The sequence below is a fragment of the Protopterus annectens genome, chromosome 6.part1 (assembly GCF_019279795.1).
Source record: "Protopterus annectens isolate FY-2018-M chromosome 6.part1, PAN1.0, whole genome shotgun sequence".
Classification (NCBI taxonomy): Eukaryota; Metazoa; Chordata; order Ceratodontiformes; family Protopteridae; genus Protopterus; species Protopterus annectens.
In genome coordinates, this window is record NC_056738.1 from 120,165,597 (window position 1) to 120,186,392 (window position 20,796).

General features: G+C 40.9%; 1 protein-coding gene across 1 annotated transcript in view; it reads left to right on the forward strand.

Moving 5' to 3' along the window:
* The window catches only part of LOC122805262 (dynein axonemal heavy chain 11-like), a 4,596,980-nt gene that overhangs the window by 3,370,931 nt on the left and 1,205,253 nt on the right, over positions 1-20,796 (forward strand). The gene's annotated exons all lie outside the window — the stretch shown is intronic.

Below are 20,796 nucleotides of genomic sequence, written 5' to 3' on the forward strand. Positions count from 1 at the left end.
TTCTGGCTAAAAGTATTAACATCTTTTCATGAAGACTTAGCCATGAGTAAGAACTATTTATATGCACACCCCAAACATACACCAGCCTGATTAACAACAGGAAAAACAATATTCCTACTTAAGAGTGAACCTGCAAGCTATCCTAAACTGACTATAGTCCAATTACTTGACTTCCGACAATGTACAAACTATTCACTGGAATTGATGCCGACAGTTTATAGTCATTTAGAAGAAAACTAAATCATGGAAATAGAACAAAAGAGTAATAAAAGAAAGCTAATAAAGTCACAATGGAGAACTGTAAAAAGGGGAAGAATCTAAGTATGGCATGGATAGACTATTAAAAAGCATTTGACAGTATCCCACATTCATGATTAAAAGAGTGCTTAAAAATGTATAAGATACACCCTACACTGATCGATTACATTACAGTGCCCATGAAACGGTGGCAAACCACTTTGCAGATAAGCCATGATAAATGACAAATTATTATTCCAGGGATAAAGATTTAAAGGGTAATATTCTAGGGTTACTCTCCGTCACCACTGCTCTTTTGTCTTGCGCTTAACACATTAAGCGACTTAACAGATTAGGTCATGGCTACAATTTGGCTGCCAGAAAACAGCAAAGTGTAAAGACTTCTCATCTTCTTTTTGTAAATGATTTAAAACTGTGTAGTTCATCAGATGAGGAGCTGAAAGCACAACTGCAAGTGGTCAAAACTTTTTCAAATCATATAAGAATGTCATTTGATCTTGATAAGTGTGCAAAAGCAACATTTAAAGCAGCAAAGTTGCAGCACCAAGAAGACATCAGCCTGAGGCAAGAATGTGATAAAAAATAACTTAAGCAAGAGGGAAAGGCTAAAATGAATAGTGAAAACAGTGTTGACATCAAGGAACAAACTACAATCTACAAACCAATTTACTCTTCCTGTCCTAATTTACAGTTTTGGAGTGATTGACTGGCCCCAAAATGTGTTGGATAGGTTGGACAGGAAAACAAGAAGGATGCTTCATGCTCATCAAATGATCTATAAAAATCAATGCATACCAAGATTATATATTCCCTTTTCTGAAGGAAATATGGGCCTCCTCAAAATTGATTCCATGTATAAATCTGTAATCATAGGACTGCATACATATCTGCTGACCTCACAAGTCCCTAACATAGTAAAAGTTTTGAAACATGAGGAGAGAAAGTCTAAGATGACTTCCCTGCTTAGTTCCTTAGTTTAGCAGAAGCATATCTGCATCAAGCGGGAATGGAAACCAAACCAGAAGTAGATAAAAATCACGTAGCAACTGACTGTGCCAAAAAAAACAAAAGAAAGAATATAAAGTGAAGGATCAGATGAGAAGGCAAGAAATGAAGAAAATGTATAAATATAGTTGCAAGTAGAGAAATCTCTTGGAACAACCTCATGTTGATCAGGATTGAATGCAGGAATGGTTAAGGAGAGATGAATTTAAACCAAAATTTGAAAGGTTAATATTGGAGGACCAAGACAGTGGACTATGTACATGTTGGTTTACAAAGTCCATTGAACATGTAGAAGAAACAGACAAGTGTAGGTTTTGTAAAATAAAATTGGAAACAGTCACACATCTTGTTGCTGGTGGTGATATACTAATGGCAAAAGGACTGTATACTGAAAGGCATAATAATATCAAAAGACTGTTGCACTAGGGATTGTGTAAAAATTATAATACTGAGGTAGCTGAAAAACACAGAAACATGAGACACAATGCATCATAGAAAATGGTGAAGTTTATATCACATGGGATCATCCATTACCAACAGTTCAAGTAATAGACATGAGAAAACCAGATATAGTAGTCCATGAAAAAAAGACAATAGTATTGATAATTGAAATTGCTTTACCCAGTGACTATAGTGTCCTATGCACAGTCAGACACAAAGTCATAAAATGTCAGGATTTGCCGACAGAATGAGGGCAATGTGGAAGAAAGATACCTAGACAGTTTTAGTAGTAGTAAGAGCAGCAGGTCTTATAAAAATTATTTACAATCATACTTAGATATGCTACCAATACATGTAACTCCATATGAATTACAGAAGGAGTCATTACTGGACACATTGCAGGTGCCACTTCTGGCTAACATCAAAGACTGGAACAATATTAATTTCATGAACTTTAATCATAGTTTGACTTAGGAATGGGGTCCATTCCCATTGTGGTATTAGAAACCCAAAAGGTTTGGAGACATTAAAAAAGTGAGGTTATTGAATAGTCAGTATATGCAACAAAAGATTCTCTTTTAATATTGTGTCAGCCACTTGCACCTACATTGAACTGATGACACATAGAAAGCTACTAGGAGTAATCATAGATGGCCAATTGAATTTGACCAACATTTACAACAAGAAGTTAAAAAACATTAAAATAAACACAGTTTCCTAACTAAGACCAAAACTATACAGGGCCACTGAGTCTACAAGAGAAAATATCTCCAGCTATCTATTTCCATTACTTCTATATGCCTCACATATTCATAAAAATCTGCAAATTACTCAGAAAAATAAAGTAGAAGAGTGTTATAAGAAAGTGGCAAAACTTGATGCAAACCATCACTAATGTCTCAGCATTGCTTGGTTGTTGAACAACTAAATTGGTGAACTACTGCACTACCTAACATTCACTCAGCAAGTCAAACCTCACAAATTTATCTGTAAACCTGATAACTCTCGTTCTTTGCGTGATATTATCCAGCACCCTTTTCCAAACAGAACTTTATTCCCTTCTGTTTGCTACAACAATATACAATAATACTGCTGGTAATGTACTGCATTCTGAGTCTCCAAAGTTTGAAACTCTATTTTTTAATATCTGAAAAAGGTAAGCAATTTAGAGTCATTCATATCCTTCATAAAGCAGTACCTGATGGTCTCATAGATGTGTTCATGTTCAATTTCAGGATAACCTTTTGTATTTATAACTTTGTGCTCATTTATTGTCTATTTAACTACTTCTATTGAACCGTTTAAATGAAATGTTTATAAACAATGATTACCTCAATTTTGCTTTATATTTTCTCTTTTCATTCTCATTCTTTCTAAATCACATAATACGTTTACATGTCCTGTCCAGCATTCCAACTTCTGGATATACTATGTTAAGTTGTCAAACTCGCCTTCATTCTTGGTGGATGGGTTCGGAGCCGATCCTCGGCTCTGACTCGGCACTTGCTAAGCTCGAGAGCTAATTTTACCAGCTCGAGGCAACCCTATATCCCATGATGCAAGGCGTGACTACCCCAGATCTCGTTTGCCGCTTTGCGAAGAGGTATCCTTTTACCAGCTCAGGTAAAGTTTTAGTATTTTATACTAAAGTTCAGTCAAAGAAATTTTCCATTTTCCTGATTTCCTTTCTTAAGAGTTAGTGTTAACTAATATCTAACTATCTTGCCCTATATTCCCTTTATCCTTTATATAGGGATAGTTTTTCCTCCCTTCAGGCCTTAAGCCTCCCTTCCATTAATTTTCTGTCAGGAAGTGTGTGTGTGTGTTTTACAGTTTTCCCTATTTTTATTAGATAACTGTGTGACTGGTGTGTGTCTGTGTGTTTTTGTGTTTGGCATACCATGTCAAAAGAAGTAAAGGTCTCAGGCTTCAAGAAGTGTGACTCGTGCTGTCAGAAAATGTCTCTGACAGACGGTCACACTTCTTGTGTGTATTGCCTGGGGCCTTTACACCTGCAGGACTCCTGTGCTATTTGTCACTCCTTCAGCCAGAGAGTCCTGCAGGAACGTAGAAACAAGTTAATTCTACGTGGCTTGTTGAAGCCAGAGGGTTCCCCGACCAAGACTGGGTCGGCAAAGCCCTTTAAGCCACCTAAAGCCCAGGCTGTGGTTCCTAAGCCTTCGGCAGTGGCTCCGACTCCTTCGGAGTCAAGATCGGCTCCGGCTGGAGCCAATCTTTCTACCTCTGAGGTGGTGGTATCGGTGCTGCCCGGCTCCGATACACTTGCACCTATGTCGATGTTGGCTCTGGCCGGAGCCGACGTCTCCTTGACCAGGACTGGTGCCGATAAGCTGTCAGCTCCATCTGGAACCGAAGGGTCTTCGGCTTCGATGGCTCTTTCCAAGAAGAGATCTCAGTCCCCTTCCCTGGAGTCGATTCACTCGGCTCCGGGATCTCCTCTACTTTTGGAGCGGAGCCATCAGAGCCGATCTTCAAGGTCTTCCAGGCTGTCAGACCATGACTTGAAGAGGGTGGTAAGTAGACTGCTGAAGTCACAGGCACTGGCCCAGATGCTCCATAGCCCGTCTCAGCAGACGACTGCTATCCCTCATCCCCCTGAAATTCCTCCTCCGACTCTCCTTCAGAGTTCGGAGCCGGAGCTTCTCGGAACATTGACCGTGGGTGCGCCAGAGCTGATACTTCTCCTGTCGGCTCCGTCGTCTTCGACTCCGATTTTCTCCATGAGACCTTCCTTGGAGGGATCCGGTCGTCGGGTCTCCCTTGTCGGCTCCGAGGGGGCGAGTGGCATCGGACCCTTGTCCGACCCCGCTCTCCCTCTTGGAGCTTCGGCATTGGTCAGCTTGGCACCGACATCGGCCTTGGAGCCTTCTCTTTTGGTGGGACCTGGGATTCCTGTCTCTTCGGAGCGGGAATCTTCTGGCCTCCCTGGGAGGGGAGCCTTTGAGGTGATGAGGAGTGTTCTAGCCCCGGAGCTGAGTCAATGGTCAATTCCATTAGCTCCTCCCTCTTCGGTGCCTGTTGATGTCTCTTGCCATTCTCTTGCTCCCAGACCCAGAGATCCATCACCCCAGGTTTCCCCATTGGGAAGAACTTCCTCTTCCGAGGTTTCTCCTGATCCTTCCGGAGAACCCCCGCGTAAGAGGACGTGCAAGAGGAAGCACACAGACTCCCCCGAGTCTATGACATCAGATACCGACTTAGATGAGTCGGAGGGTTCCCCACGGTCCCCCTCTGAGGATGTCTCCTTTTCAGACATCCTGGAACTCCTTAAGCAGAGGGGGAACTGGCCTTCCATTAACCCCTCCGAGGATGAGTCAGTATACCTGGAGGCTTTTGGATCTCGACCCTCCACCTCTTGGGTGTCTCCGCCTTTTGACCCACTCATGCAAGTGGTGGCTCGAAAGGCGTGGGCGGCCCCGGATTCTGTGGAACCAGTCCCCAGGAGGCCTTCTAAATTCATCACGGCCCCCGCAGACAAACAGTTTCTTACCAAGAGTGTCCCTGTTGATGCCATGGTGGTGGCGGCTGCCACCAAGAAGGAACTTGCCGATCCTTCTGTACCTGTCCATCCTCCTAACAAGGACTCTAGGACCATGGATAGGTATGGTAAGCGGATGTTTTCTTCAGCGACCTTTGCTATGCGCTCGCTGAACTATCTCTGTCACTTTACCCGGCTTCAGAGAGACATTCTCAAGGAACTAGGTGAGGTAGTTCAGGATCCGTCAGCTGCTGGGGCTCAAGAAAAGATTGCCTCACAGCTCGGAATCCTAAATTCTATAACTAACTCCTCCATGCAGCTCATTTCTTATGCAGCCGATTGGGCGAGTAGAGCTGCAGGCACAGGAGTGGCACTTAGGCGTCAGTCCTGGATGCGGCTTTGTAATTTCGCGGAGCCCTTTAAGGCGTCCTTCACTAATACTCCCTTCGATGGTTCGGCTTTGTTCGGGCCTCAAGTGAAGGACACATTGACCAGGTGTGAGCAAGACGGCAAGACTCTTTCTGCCGTAGGAGTCCATTTCTCCACCCCTTCAAGACCCTATCCCAAAGGGCAGAAGGGAGGGAAAATGTGGTTCAATAAATCTCAGGGAGTCACGCTGGATGCACGTGGTCAGTTTACCCCCAGAGGCAGAGGGGGTAATAACAATAGACGCCGCCCTAGGGGCAGAGGGGGTCCGCAGAATCAGGGCAGCAGAGAGCCTCTCTCTGATAAACCCTTCCAGCACCCCTGAGGTGTTGCCCGACTGTCCACCCTGGGAGGCAGTAGGGGGAAGATTGTCGCTGTACCCAACAGCCTGGCTTTCCCTTTCTCAAGACAAATGGGTACAGCTGATCATATCCGAGGGTTACAATATCCCTTTCGTGAGATATCCTGCTCCTCATCAATCCCTCCCGGACGTTTCACCCGGTCTAAGGGAGTTGGCAAAGCTGGAAGTATCAAAGCTCCTAGCAAAAAGAGCCATCCAACTAGTACCAGCAGACCAGGTAGGATCCAGAATCTACTCAAGATTCTTTTTGGTTCCCAAAAAGACGGGAGATTGGAGACCAATTTTAGACCTCAGCAAACTAAACAAGTTTGTCAAGAAGGCAAGGTTCCGGATGGTCACGCTTCAGTCCATTCTACCCTTTTTGGGCAAGGATAACTGGATGTGCTCAATAGACCTTCAGGATGTGTACTATCACATAAAAATTCACAGGTGCTCCAGAAGGTTTCTCCGCTTCCGGCTGGGGACCAGTCATTTTCAATTCAGAGCCCTGCCCTTTGGTCTCACTACAGCCCCCAGAGTGTTTACCAAATGCATGGCAGTGGTCACGGCTCACCTGAGACGTCAAGGATTCCAGGTGTTTCCGTATCTAGATGACTGGCTCCTCTCTGCCACCACCAGGCATCAACTTCTCAAGGCCAGGGACTACACTCTTCACATCTGCAACCAGTTAGGGATCTCTATAAACTTCGAAAAATCTTCATTGTCTCCTTGCCAATCTATTACCTTTATAGGCGCAGAATTAGACACTGTCGGGATGTCAGCAAGACTCACAAACCAAAGAATTCTGGACATCCAAAAGTATGTTCGGATCATACTACTCAGCAGAAAGATCAGGGCCAGATTTGTCCTGAAGGTGCTAGGTCTTATGGCTGTGGCCATCGTACTGCTTCCTTTAGCTCGCTTTCCACATGCGTCATCTGCAGTGGATGTTGTTCACCCAGTGGTCATTCCAGCAGCTTCCCATGCGCCATGAGATCTTCGTGACGCAATCCTGCAAGACTCACCTAACCTGGTGGATGTCTTCTCCACAACTCCATCAGGGCCGACTGTTTGTTCCCCCAGTTCCGGTTGCCACAGTCACTTCGGATGCCTCTCTGATCGGGTGGGGGGGGCATTATCAGGGCAGGATGGTCCATGGGACTTGGCAACCCATAGAATACCATCTGCACATAAATGTCCTAGAGATGAGAGCGGTGCTTTTAATGTTGCAAGCCCTCAGCGACTTTCTTCCTTTAGGGACTATTGCAGTTCAGACGGACAACATGTCCGTAGTCTGGTATATCAACAAACAGGGTGGGACCAAGTCCTATCCACTGTGTCGAGAAGCTCTCAGACTTTGGCAATGGGCAATCTCCTCTCATTGGTTTCTGATAGCAATGCATATCCCCGGGAAATCCAACCTCTTAGCGGACAGACTGAGCAGAGCTATTCTCATGCCACATGAGTGGTCTCTCAAACAATCAGTAGTGGACGGGATTTTTCAGAAGTGGGGCGTCCCTTGCTGTGATCTTTTTGCTACACCCCAAAACAGCAAAGTAGAAAAAGGAAGGTTACCCAACAGCCAGACTTCTTCTCCCTCTTTCCACTACCAGGCCATCCCCCCAGAGACGCTCTAACCCAGGATTGGCCCCGGGGACTTCTTTATGCCTTTCCTCCATTCCCGCTGATACCTCAAGTGATTCAGAAAGCTACCGTCTTGAGAGCCAAATTGATTCTCATTGCCCCTTACTGGCCTTGACAAATTTGGTTTCTGTCCCTACATCGTCATCTCTTGGTTCAGCCTTGGCATCTGGATCCAATTCCAGATCTTCTGACCCACCATTCGGGTCATCTGCACCAGGCCATTCATTCTCTCAACCTCACTGCTTGGTTGCTCCACTTCCTTCCTTAGCCAGGCTTCCTATGATTTCTAATCCCGTGCGAGATATCATAGTAGCTTCTCTAAAGTCCTCTACCAGAAGGATTTATGCTAGTAAATGGCAGCATTTTTCCTTCTGGGCAAAGTCTAGGTACATAGATCCCTTTACTGCTCCAGTGCAGTCAGTGTTGGACTTCCTAGCTGAGATTTTTCAATCGGGTTCTTCTTCCTCGACAGTTAAGGTTCAGCTGGCAGAGATCTCAAATTTTCATGTTGGCTTAGCAGATCAAAACATAATGTCTCACAAGCTTTGCAAAGCTTTCTTAGAGGTTTCTTTCTGCTGAAACCCCCAGTCAAAGATCCCCCTCCGGAATGGGACCTGAATTTAATGCTGGCATCCTTGATTCTGCCCCCCTTTGAACCAGCTGCTACATGCTCATTAAAATTTCTTTCCTGGAAGACAATTTTCCTGGTTACTTCAGCCAGGAGGGTGTCTGAACTTCACGCTCTCTGTGTCTGTTCCCCCATACTTGGTTTTCCACAAAGATAGAGTGTCTTTAAGAACTAATCCATCTTTTTTGCCCAAGGTTGCTTCCCAGACGAATATTAACCAATCTATTGAATTGCCAGTTTTTTTTCCTAATTATTCTGACAGAGCGGAACAGAAACTTCATTGTTTGGATGTCCATCGCCAACTCAGATATTACTTGGACAGAACTAAACAATTCAGAAAATCTGATCAACTGTTTCTTTCTTATGCAGAAAACAGGAAGGGTCTTCCGGTCTCCAAGGTGACCTTATCCAGATGGCTGTCTTCTATCATTTCTCATGTTTATCTCCTTAGGGGCAAGCAACTGCCCTCGAAACCAAACGCACATTCTACCAGGTGCCTAGCCACTTCCACAGCATTTCAGGATAGACTACCTATTGACACCATTTGTGCAGCAGCCACTTGGGCCACTCCTCACACCTTTGTCTCTCATTATAAATTGGACTTGGCCTCCAGGGACAGGGCTAGGTTTGGTTCCACAGTTCTCAAGAGTCTGTTCCATTGAGCCACCCAGGATAGAGGTGCTAGGGACGCGGCCCCATCCAGCAAGAATGAAGGCGAGTTTGGCAACTTAACATTAAGAAGTTATGTACCTACCATAACGTTCCATGTTAGTTGTCTTCTCTCACCTTCTTTCTTGCATCCCTCCCTCCCTCCTTCCCCCTACCCTGGACAGACCTTGAAGTTGTACTCTTCGCTGGGTACAGTTCATTCTTTCTATGGACCCCCAGTAGGAAGTGTCACTAGTCTCTAGTGGTTATTTGCTTTGTTTTTTTTCCACATTTAGTTCCTCTTCTTCCTTTCTGGGAAGAAGGTTACTGGCAGGGTTTTTTCATAGCTACCAAACGAGATCTGGGGTAGTCACGCCTTGCATCATGGGATATAGGGTTGCCTCGAGCTGGTAAAATTAGCTCTCGAGCTTAGCAAGTGCCGAGTCGGAGCCGAGGATCGGCTCCGAACCCATCCAGCAAGAAAGAAGGCGAGAGAAGACAACTAACATGGAATGTTATGGTAGGTACATAACTTCTTATTTCTCCATATTCAATTTATATTTCTTTTTAACTCGTTTGCACATCCTTTTCTCCACCTTCTGTCTCACTCATATATATCTCTTGACATATTTTATGTCTGTCTAGCATACCAAAGCCTGGGTGCCTTCCTCTTGCTTTGTTCATTTGATTTATGGCCAAAGAGTACTACAGTTAATTAGTACATAAGGAATGTACAGGCACAGACAACCTCAAAACTTTCTTCCTGCCAGCCTGAGCACTGAGCCTGCATTTCTACTTCAGTCTGTAAACTGTATAGTTTGTGCCAATTATTATTACTTTGGGCAGATAACCACCCCTGGCTGTTGGGTAACCTTCCTTTTTCTACTTTTCAACATTTTTCATGTAAAGAAAGAGGAAATGTGACTGTGGGAGGCAAATTCCTTACAGAGACAGGCATTCAAAATGTTTATTTTGTCTAGGATCCAGTCACAACTATAAGAAGCATACTTTTTGTTAGTCCTTTGTTCCTAAGACCTTTGAGAGCTATTTGTCTTTCAAAAATGTATTTTATGAACCAAAGACTTAGAGCATACCTCTCATTTAGCTTCACCTTCTAGAGATCACAAGGATTAGTAGTATGGTTTTACTTAAGGGGCTGTTTAAAGCTATTCTCTTACTTCTTCCCCTCAGAATAGTCTCAGAGACCTCACTTCTGATGACATTGATTCTAAATCCGATGTAGATTTTCTATTCTACTCTTCCCAGATTCATTCACCACTGGGGCTTGAATTTAAAGAAGATGCTACTATGTCTTTGAACTCTACTTTGGAGAAACTTTGTTTGGTGACATAATTTTAAAGATGATGCAGCACTTCCACCAGGAAGGTAAGCAGGTCTCAAATGTTCAAAAGAGGTATTATGACATTTTATATAGAGACATTTCAAAACCTTCAGCCATTCTTCCAGTTTGGTGACTCTAAAGAATACCTTTATTACTGCTTTTCTAAATCTAGACTGGCAGCTCCCTGCCTCCAAAAGTCCTGATAGATTCTCTAAGGTCCTTGATACCCATACATTTCTCTATGAACATCCCTTATCTGACCCTACTGTATTTTGTGTAGTCTGACAGTCTGACAAGGCTATGTAGCTGCTGCCATTTTCTAATGCATTGCCTAAAGACAAATATAACAGGGCTATGCATAGGAATGGAAAACGTGTACATTTCTGTTACATTTTATATCCATGCCATGAATTGCCAGACACAATTGATTAGGTATTTTTTATCCATTTTAGGAGACATTGATATACTTCTGTAAGATATGCCAGATGTGATCTGCTATTTCTCCTCTGAACCCTGCTACCAAGTGGCTAAACGATCAATCAAATGCAGTTTTTATACAGCTGATGCATCTTCCAGAGCAGCTGCTACTGGTTCTGGTCTGAGAAAATTCTCTTGGCTGAGGTTGCAATCCCTGCCAGAGGATGTTGTCAAAACTACTAGACACTCCTCATGATCAAGAACATTTTTATTGGCCTGCTGCAGCTTAGATTTTCAAGAACCTACAGGAGAGATATAAAATCATGGAATAGTTTAATCTTCCTTTCTTTTCTCTCTAAATTTCATAGAAACAATTCTTCTAAGGCTGGCCTATTTTTTTTTACAAGGAACAAATGCCCCGGCAAAAGGAAAAAAATAATTTAAATAAATTTTAGGACAAATCAAAACAAGATTCCAAAGGATCACCATTCTCCTCTGTCAAAGAAACTTTCTCTTTCCCTTTCAGTCTGGAAATTGATAACTTCAGACAGTTCATTTGTCAACATCATAGAGAAGGGATAGAAGATGCCCTGGCTTATTCCTCCAATCATCTCAGGCATTTGTTTGTGTGCCTTCTGATCAGCTATCCTTGATCTTCCCTATTCTGTAACAGCAGTTTTAACAGGGCACTATAGAGTTAGTCGCACCCCACCAACAGAAAATTAGGTTTTACTCAAGGTTCTTCCCGGTTCCCAGAAAGGAGGTGAAGTAGAGACCCATACTGGATTTGTCAATGTTCAACAAATTTATAAAGGTAACCGCATTCAAAATGTTGTTGCTGCAGTGTCTTTCACCTATGATCCTTTTCCATGCATTCTTAATTACCCTGGATATAAAGGGTATATATGTGAATATCCCAATTCATCCAGAAAACATGACACACAAGATTTTGTATGTTACAATTTAATTTCCAGTGTTCTGCTATGCCCTTTGATCTGTCTGGAGCTCCAAGTATATTCTCAAAGTTCATGGCTCCTCTCATAGCCTTTGTGGCTTCAGGGGATACATATTTACCTTTTTCTAGACAATTTTCTCCTTCAGGCTTCATCAAATGTCAAACTTCTTGCAGACCCCAGTTTCACTGTTGACCTTTTTCACCACCTGGGTTTCAAAATAAACGTCAAAAAATCAAATCTTCCTCTTCCTTCCCTGGATGCAATATTTCCAGGATGCACACTCAATACTGTCTCAATGACTGCATTTCTTCTTCAAGACATAATGCACTCCCCAATGAGTTATTTGCAGTATCTGCTGACTCTAAACTTGACCTCAGCAAGAAAAATTTTGAGAGCCCCTGGGGTACATGGCTTCCACTATATAAATTATACATTTTGCCAGACTTTGCATGAGGAAGATTCAGTGGTACCTCGAGTCTATTTAGGCATAAAATTGCCATCCCCTGAATTTTCCAATTCTCTTGCCCTCCATCAAGAAATAATTTCTTCGATGGATCAACCAGATATCACTCAATCCATGAGTGTCTTTTCTGGGTTCCCACCCTTATCAGGAACTCTTCATAGATGCATCAGAACTGGCATGTTCTATAAATGTAAAGGTCCAGGGTGTTTTGTCCAAACAAGACAGGAAAGGCCATGTAAATATCAAGGAGTTGAAGGCACTGATCTCAATCCCTCAATCCTTATATCAGATTTGGACTCCAGGGCATGTCTGTGTACTGATAGAGAACACCATAGTGATGTGGTACATAAGCAATCAAGGAGGAATCAGATCCTGTTGCCTCTGCAGACTTGCCATGACTGCCTGGGAAAGAGCCATCCAACACATTCTTTCCCTGCAGGCAGTTTACATTTCATTGGAGAGCAATACAGTGGTAGACTGCTTGATCAGATCTGGTGCAGACCCTCATGAATGAATGTTGAACAGACCTCACTGGTTCTCCCCCATTTTTCCATCTGACCCAGTGTAATCACCTCAAGTTACCTCACAGGATGGACATGATCACACAACACAGAGACTCTCTCATTCATCCAAACCATGGAACTCTGAATCTAGCACTTTGGATGATCAGATTTTAAATAGGCACCTTTTTTCAGAGGATTTGCTACAAGTATTGCAGAAGGCAGGAAAACCTTCTACTAGAAGATCTTATGTTTCCTCATGGAAAAGATTTTCTGTGTGATGCCAAAGAAAGAAACAGAACACTTATCAACTGTGTAATCCTATCATTCTTTTTTACTTGTGTAAGCTGTTCAATTCAGGGCTGGCATATTCTTATATTAAAGAACATCTGTCAGTTATATCTGTCTGCCTGTTGTTAGATATACCATTGTGTGCATGTTTTGAAGTCAAAACAGTTCTTGATAGGCATCCTTCATATATAGCCATCAGGAAAATCTGCTCCTTCTCCTTGGAATCTGAACTATGTTTTAGAAAAACAGACACTCTCACCTTTTCAGCTTGCTTTCACTGCCTCTCTTAAATTCTATACTTTGAAGACAGTAAACAGTTTTTTTTTTGTAACCTTTACTTCAGCTAAGAGGATTTCAGAACTACAAGCCCTTAGGGCATTTTTTCCTTTCCTCATTATCCACAAGGATTGGGTAACCCTATCAAAAGCAAAAAATACTGCATCGATGGGTCTTGACAATATCCCTGGATCTTAAAAAGCATGAAGCAAGATTTAGCCATGCCTTTAACAACACTGTTCAATCTCAGCTTCCATACAGGTTTTGTATCAAGCAAATGGAGAACAGCTACAGTCACCATCCTGCATAAGGGTCGACCTTCCACAGACCCAGGAAATTACAGATCTACAAGTCCAACTTGCCTAATATGCAAAACAATGGAAAGACTTATCATGGAATTAATCAGTCAAGACATAGAGAACCTACAAACACTGGACCTGTCTTAGTTTGGGTGCTTAAAAGGCAGGTTATGCTTACTCATCCTCTTAGATTCTTTTGAAAGGGTCACCAAAGCAATGGATGAAGGCAAAATGGTCCACACCACATACCTCAGCCTGGCCTATTTTTTTGATACAGTTCCCCATTCAGGAAAAGTAGATAAGCTAAATAAACAGGGAATAAACCCCTATGTCACCTGCTGGATTGTCAAAGGACTCACAGATAGAACACAGATAATAAAATAGGAGAAGTTACCTTCATAAAGGAAACAGTCACCAGTGGAGTCACCCAGATTTCTGTGCTCATACCTCTTCTGATTGGCGTCTACTTTTCTGAAGTAAAAGCCAGTACCAAACACCTATGGCTGACTGCAAGCTAGGAGCAGTCATTGAACCCCTAAATGACTTGGCCATCCTACAGGAAGGTTTTTTGGAGGTAAATAATTGGTGCCAAACTCATGGACTGAAATTAAATGTCGAAAAATGCATTATTGTATCCTTTAGGACATTATCTACCCTAAGGAACTACCACATTGACCATTCATCCTTAAGAGTCAACCAGAACTTATGTGGACAGTGACCTAACTTTTGACCAACATGTGCGTATTGTTGTAACTCATGAACTCTCAGAGCTAACACTACTTTTGTCCATAAGGTAGTTAACGAGCTCCTTTTAAACCAGTCCATCAGTATTTCCACCTTTTTTGTCTACTTAGAACAAGAGTGATTAGATGTCCTCAGACAACTCAAATTCTTCTTTCACAAAATGAAATCCATCAAAAAGTCAGATAAAGTTTTTTATTTTCTTTCAGGACAAAAACCAGGGCTTTCCAGTGTCAAAAAATATATGATATAGCTATATATATATATATATATATATATATATATATATATATATATATATATATATATATCTATATGGATATATATATATATATATATATATATATATATATATATATATATATATATACATATATATATATATATATATATATATATATATATATATATATATATATAGATAGATAGATAATACTACATGGATCTTTGTAGACATTTTCTGTATAGGTTTATAGCTAAGTATTAAGCTAGCTGCCCTTGTGGGCCATTTCAAGCCTTATGCTTGAATTATCCTATCCCATTCTGTTAGAGATTTGCCTTACCCATCCCATGGTCGATAATTATATATTACCCCTAATGAGAATTACTGGGATCATACCATAGATAGTTTGAAGGGACCCATGGATGGGATAAAGCATTTAAGAGATGCCTCTATCCATTAACAGTATGGGTGGCAGTTCTGGGGTAAATATTCTTTTTCCCATCCATATATGTAAGTTGCGCTTGAATATGGACAGGGATTAACTTTGCTTTATGTGGATGGGGAGTTTGTTCCAGAGCAGCGGTATCCTCTGTGAGATATGCCAGTCCTTTCAAACCATTCCGTTGATGTTGCAGAAGAGGCTTATATCCCTAGACTGATTATTTCTGATGCAATTTGACTTGCTGATATGTAGCAGTTCCATCAGTTTTGGGTATGAGGTTGCCTTTAGTAGTTCCTTCCATGGGAAAGTGCCCTCAGGTCACATTAAGGCCCATTGCACCAGAGCTGTTGCTTTTTCTGGACCCTTTTTCAAAGGTCTGGACTTTAGATCCATTTTAGAAGCAGCCACTTTGTCTTCCATCTACAGCTTTACTAACCATTATAAGATTGATGCTTTCTGTAGGTCTGTTTCTGGTTTTGCTAGATCTCTCCTTCAAAAGATTTTGGACACCAGCTCAGCTTGTTAGTCCTCCTTCATGAGTATTTAGAAAGCTTTGGAAATATTCTCGTAAGCTAGTAATAGTGTAACGGTGATCAAAGGAAGCCCATAGTATAATTATGTATGAACTATCTATAAACGTAGATGTCCAGCTGATCACTGTTGCATTATTATAACCCACCCTCCTTTTCCTCTTCTTTTTCTTTCCTTTTCTTTGAAATTTGTGGAAGATTTTAGTGCTCTTGAAGACTGACTGGAGTCCATTTTTCATTTTATGTTGTAAAGCTGACTGAAATTTAGCAGTAATAATTCTGAGTTCTTCCTCTCCTTTCCCCCATATAATATATGTCATATAACAATTGTTCTATTAGATCTGCATTAGCTGTCAGTCACTATATTGTGTCTGTTTAAGATTTTAACACTTGAACTTGAATATCATGCTGTGTACAATCTGTGCTGTCTTTATTTAAAGCAGTTGGTGGTATTCTGTATGCTAGTGGGGTAGCAGAGATCGTCATGTGAGGGGGTTGTGGATGATTCCAATGATCTTTTATAAGAAATCCTGTAGGCTGTCTTTTGCCTAACTTGTAAATTTAACTTACCTAATTGTAGTATATGTTATTTTCTGATTTGGGCATGGAATACTGATGCCTCCTTCAGTTCAGAAGTGCCTCTTTACCTAGGAAGGAGGGTTTATTTTAATTTTCTTATGGACAATGATTGCTTTTGCCTTTACCCTGCATTTGACGTTGTTTCAATTATGCTTTTTTTCAATGAATGCTATTGTTATTGTCTTATTTTAATTCTAAAATTCTGAGTATGGGGTATTTAAATAGTGTAAAAAAACATAAAAACTGTACAAAGAAAAGAAGAAATGAGTAGAAATATTTCAAAGACAAAAGAAAAAAAAAATGAAAAGAAATGCATTCATTAGGAAGTTTATGTGTACGAGTTCCACACTGTTCATTTCACAAGTAGATGTTAATAAATCTGTATGGAGCTTGCATATGGATTTGATTAATGGATTATTAGAGTGGAATCAGAGCTACAGATGAGTATATTAGGATTATAAAGAGAAGTCTGGAGGTTATGGTGAACAAAAGGTTGTGGTACGTGAGAAGGGGTATCGATGACCATTATGAATATAAGGCTTCAAGTGAAGAAAACATCCTTGTGCAGGAAGGTTAAATCCACCCAACATCTTGATCATATTTGCCACCACCTCATCTGAGCTTGCTGCTTTTACTGACTTAATTTTCAGTAGTGCTTTTCTTATTTTTCTAGGGTGGACTGTTGAGCAAATTGTTGCTGGCATTCCTTATAAAGGGTGTCTGATGATTTATCTTCTTTATCATTCTGTCTTTACCTCCCAACCTGATAGAGTTTCTTTGTGCCATCGGCTGAGTTCTTTTCCAGAAACCAGTATAGTGCCTGTTTTGCCTTGTTCTTTGCTATTGCAGCTGCTCTCATAGCCTCTTTTTTAGCTAACCAGTATTCTTTCTTAGCCTGGTCTGTCTTTCCTATCTCCCACTTTTTCCTGCACTCCTTATTTCTTTTAATGACTTTCTGGATTTCTGCATTCCACCACCAGCTTTCCTTAAGTACCTTATTTCCATACCTGGTTTGAATACATTGCTGTTCTATAGTCCCCACTCATGTTGTTTTTGAGGTGCTCCCATTCTTCTATAACTCCACCTATTTCCCCTTCTTCCTGAGTTGTTAGAGTCCTATGTATTCCCATGAACTCTTATTCTTTCTCTCTTGTCAACTTCCAGGTCTTCAGCCCAAACTCTGCTTACCTTAGAATCTTTTCTGACCACTGCTTGCAGGTGATTACTGCAAGCAATGCTTTGTGCTATGGTCTGATTGCTTTTTCTCTGGCGATGACTTTGCAATCGCTGATTCTACCCCAGTGCCCTTTCTTTACTAGGAGGAAGTCTATCTGAGTTGCATGCTGGCTACCCTTGCATGAGATCATATGACTGTCTGTCTTGCAGAACCATGTTTTGGCCATCATCAAGCCATTTGTCAGGTAGAAGTCTAGAATGATCTCTCCCTCTATATTCCCATTGCCACACCCATATAAATCCAGGTAGTCCTCATATCCTCTTCTGTATGTCCTGATATGTGCATTAAGATCCCCTGTTATCAACACCAACTCATGTTGCCCTGCAGCTGCTGACTGAATGCACTCTTTTAACAGTGCAGTAGGGTATAGGCTGAGATTATGAATATTGCCCTATCTTTACACTGGAGTCAGATTGCCATGAGTCTGTCTAATTCTGATGACATCACTCACTGTCTTCTGAAGCCTCCCCCATACCACAATTCCTACAGCATTTATAATCTGTCCTGCCCCATGTAGTAGACTGTTTATCCCAAGCCAAGTACCTTTGCTGCACTGCCCTCCCTTTTTGCCTCCTGGATAGAGAGAATATCCAACCTCCTTTTTACCATCATGTTATCTACATCCAAGCTACATTCTGTCAGTGAATCTATGCTGAGTGTAAAAAGTCAAAATGAAAAAACAAGTAGTACACCAAGGCAGACGAAGGTAGAAACTCCAAACCTCAGTATTCACTTCAAGGTTTATTCAGAGAGGATCCCAAAAGTTAGCGCTTTCACGTTGGTCTACAACGCTTCATCAGACTTCAATAAAAACTAGCCATTACTCTGTATTTAAATAGTGCTTGCAATTAGTTAATCAGATGGTATTCTAATTAAGCATTTAAAGATATACAGAGATATCAGCATTCATATGCAATAATACATTAATAAAAACATTTTTGTCTGTATGTACCAAGTCAATAGTATATATTATACAACATCATAATGGAAGAGCAAACATAAAAAATAAAAATAAAAACACTAACAGCATTAAGCCCTAAAACACAGCATTAAGCCCTAAAAAACTATGTGTGCATATATATACATCATTACATGAAGCAACTGTATACATCATAAGTGTGCAAAGACACAAATTCCAATGTCTAAATATATCTATGCAACACTTACAGCATTTATATGTGTAATGAATCCATATATATTTCCTATATCATTACACTCAAGTAATGGCAGTAGACCTTAACTAATGGCTATATGGTCTAGCTGCCAGATGTGGTTTGAGTGATATCTTATCATTTAGGCCATTTCCCATATGTGCCTGTAGTCTAATGATCCATTTGTTTTCCAGTTCCTCGGTATAATTCTTAATATTGCCTAACCTAGATGTTTTGTTTACTAATTGTAACACCTTAAATTTAAACACATGTTCAAGGCCATTTTCTACAGTGTGTTTTGCAAGGGCATTGTTCATATTTTCTTTATTAATGGCATATATGTGTTCTCTAATTCGTTCTCTCAGGGTTCTATTCGTCATGCCCACATAAAAACTATTGCATAGTTGACATTGTGCTAAATAGATCAGATCACGGGACTTACAGTCTGCATAAAAATTAAATTTATATACATGGCCCGTAGTAGGATGTTTAAACTCATTTTCTTTAGAAATATATATGCACTGATTACAAGACCTACACGCAAAGGTCCCTATTCTTTGTGAATGTGTTTATTAATGTATTATTGCATATGAATGCTGATATCTCTGTATATCTTTAAATGCTTAATTAGAATACCATCTGATTGACTAATTGCAAGCACTATTTAAATACAGAGTAATGGCAAGTTTTTATTGAAGTCTGATGAAGCGTTGTAGACCAACGTGAAAGCGCTAACTTTTGGGATCCTCTCTGAATAAACCTTGAAGTGAATACTGTGGTTTGGAGTTTCTACCTTCGTCTGCCTTGGTGTACTAGTTGTTTTTTCATTTTGACTGTTGACTGGTTTATCAAGTGAGTACTTTACCTAGTGGTGGATATATTTACAGATACAGACTATGCTGAGTGTAGTTATCCTTAGTTCACGTTTGTCAGGTTGATTGGTTTTACATCCAGGATTTGATCAACAGAGGTATCAAAGCTAAGCCAGTCTGGGCAACTGGACACTGGCTGCTCAGTAGCTTATTGAGCCAGGGCTTCTGAGCTTTATGGTAGGCTAATAGGAGCACATGGTCCCCCTCCCACCATTAGCATGGGTCCCTGGCATAAGTCAGAGTAGGTCTGGCTGTCATCACACTTATCACCACCAAATACCCATGGCTGTTTTTGGCAACATTAGTCAATGTGACCAAATGACCAATAGACAGCGTTTGCACTGCGAAATGGCTAGCCCTGACATGGCATGCAGTCTGTGATCTGTGTTCTACCTAGAGGATACTGCCACATAGCTGATGTCCACTCCTTCTCCAATAGACACCATCTAGAGTCTGTGCTGATGCTCACAACTCCATTCTTGGGCGAGTTTGAGGGGGAAACATTCAGTATATTTTTGGGAGGTGGGAGGAACTCTAAAGAGACACAAGGAGAATATACAAACTTCACACAGTCATTGGTTGAAGAAACTTGTATCTTGTGCATGGAAGGCAAAGACTTTAACCATTATAGTAACTGTGTCGAATACGTATAATAAACTATTGTTTATTCTGTATTCATGTATATATGGTTCAGATGTATAAATGCTTTTTGCATTTAGTATACAGTACACCACCTGGAACTACCAATATTTATAGGCATGAATAAGTGTAGTCCCAGAGAACGCACAGTCTCATGCACATTTTTTTTGCCACACCTGCCTGCCAGTTATCACCCCTCCATGCACTCACCCCATTACCCTGCCTGCATATCTAATGACTGAAGTTCTATAAATAATCAGTAATTCTTGCTGGCAGTGTACAGCACTAATGAATAAGATGGCTAACTACTGTACAGCAGGCATTGTCAAGTAACTACTGTAACAACTTGGTAAGGCCTGCTGTGAAATATCAGCTATCTTAATCAGTGGTGCTATGTTGTACTGTCAGGTTACACAGTGCCACTTGTCATTCCCCAAGTAGTGAAACATATTTATTTATTTATTTTATATTTGTTGACCAGGTTTGTCCGACTAGGCTGCAAATGCCCATTTTCATTGGAGAAAAGCTCCAAAAGAAAATAGAAATTTTACATATTAAATGCATATAGAAATACATTCATCAGTACCACAGATTACTGCATTACAGTGCCACACATTACATTCATCAGTACCACACATTATTGCATTACAGTGTCATACATTAAACTGTGGCAAGTGAAATACATAGAAGTACATTCATCAGAGGGATACATTCATAATTACATATTATATACATAATAGTGCAATAGTTACATAGCTGAAATATTTTACTAGTTATATTTGTACAGTGATGTACCAAGAGGAGAAGATAAAGTAGTAAGTTTGTTTATTGAAGGGAAGGAAGAGAGAAGAGAAGTAGAAGGTTATAGGGGAGTGTTTGCTGGGGATAATTACAATGGCAGTCCATTTTTCACTAAGGTATTTTTTGTAGCGGTTTTGAATTGATTGGG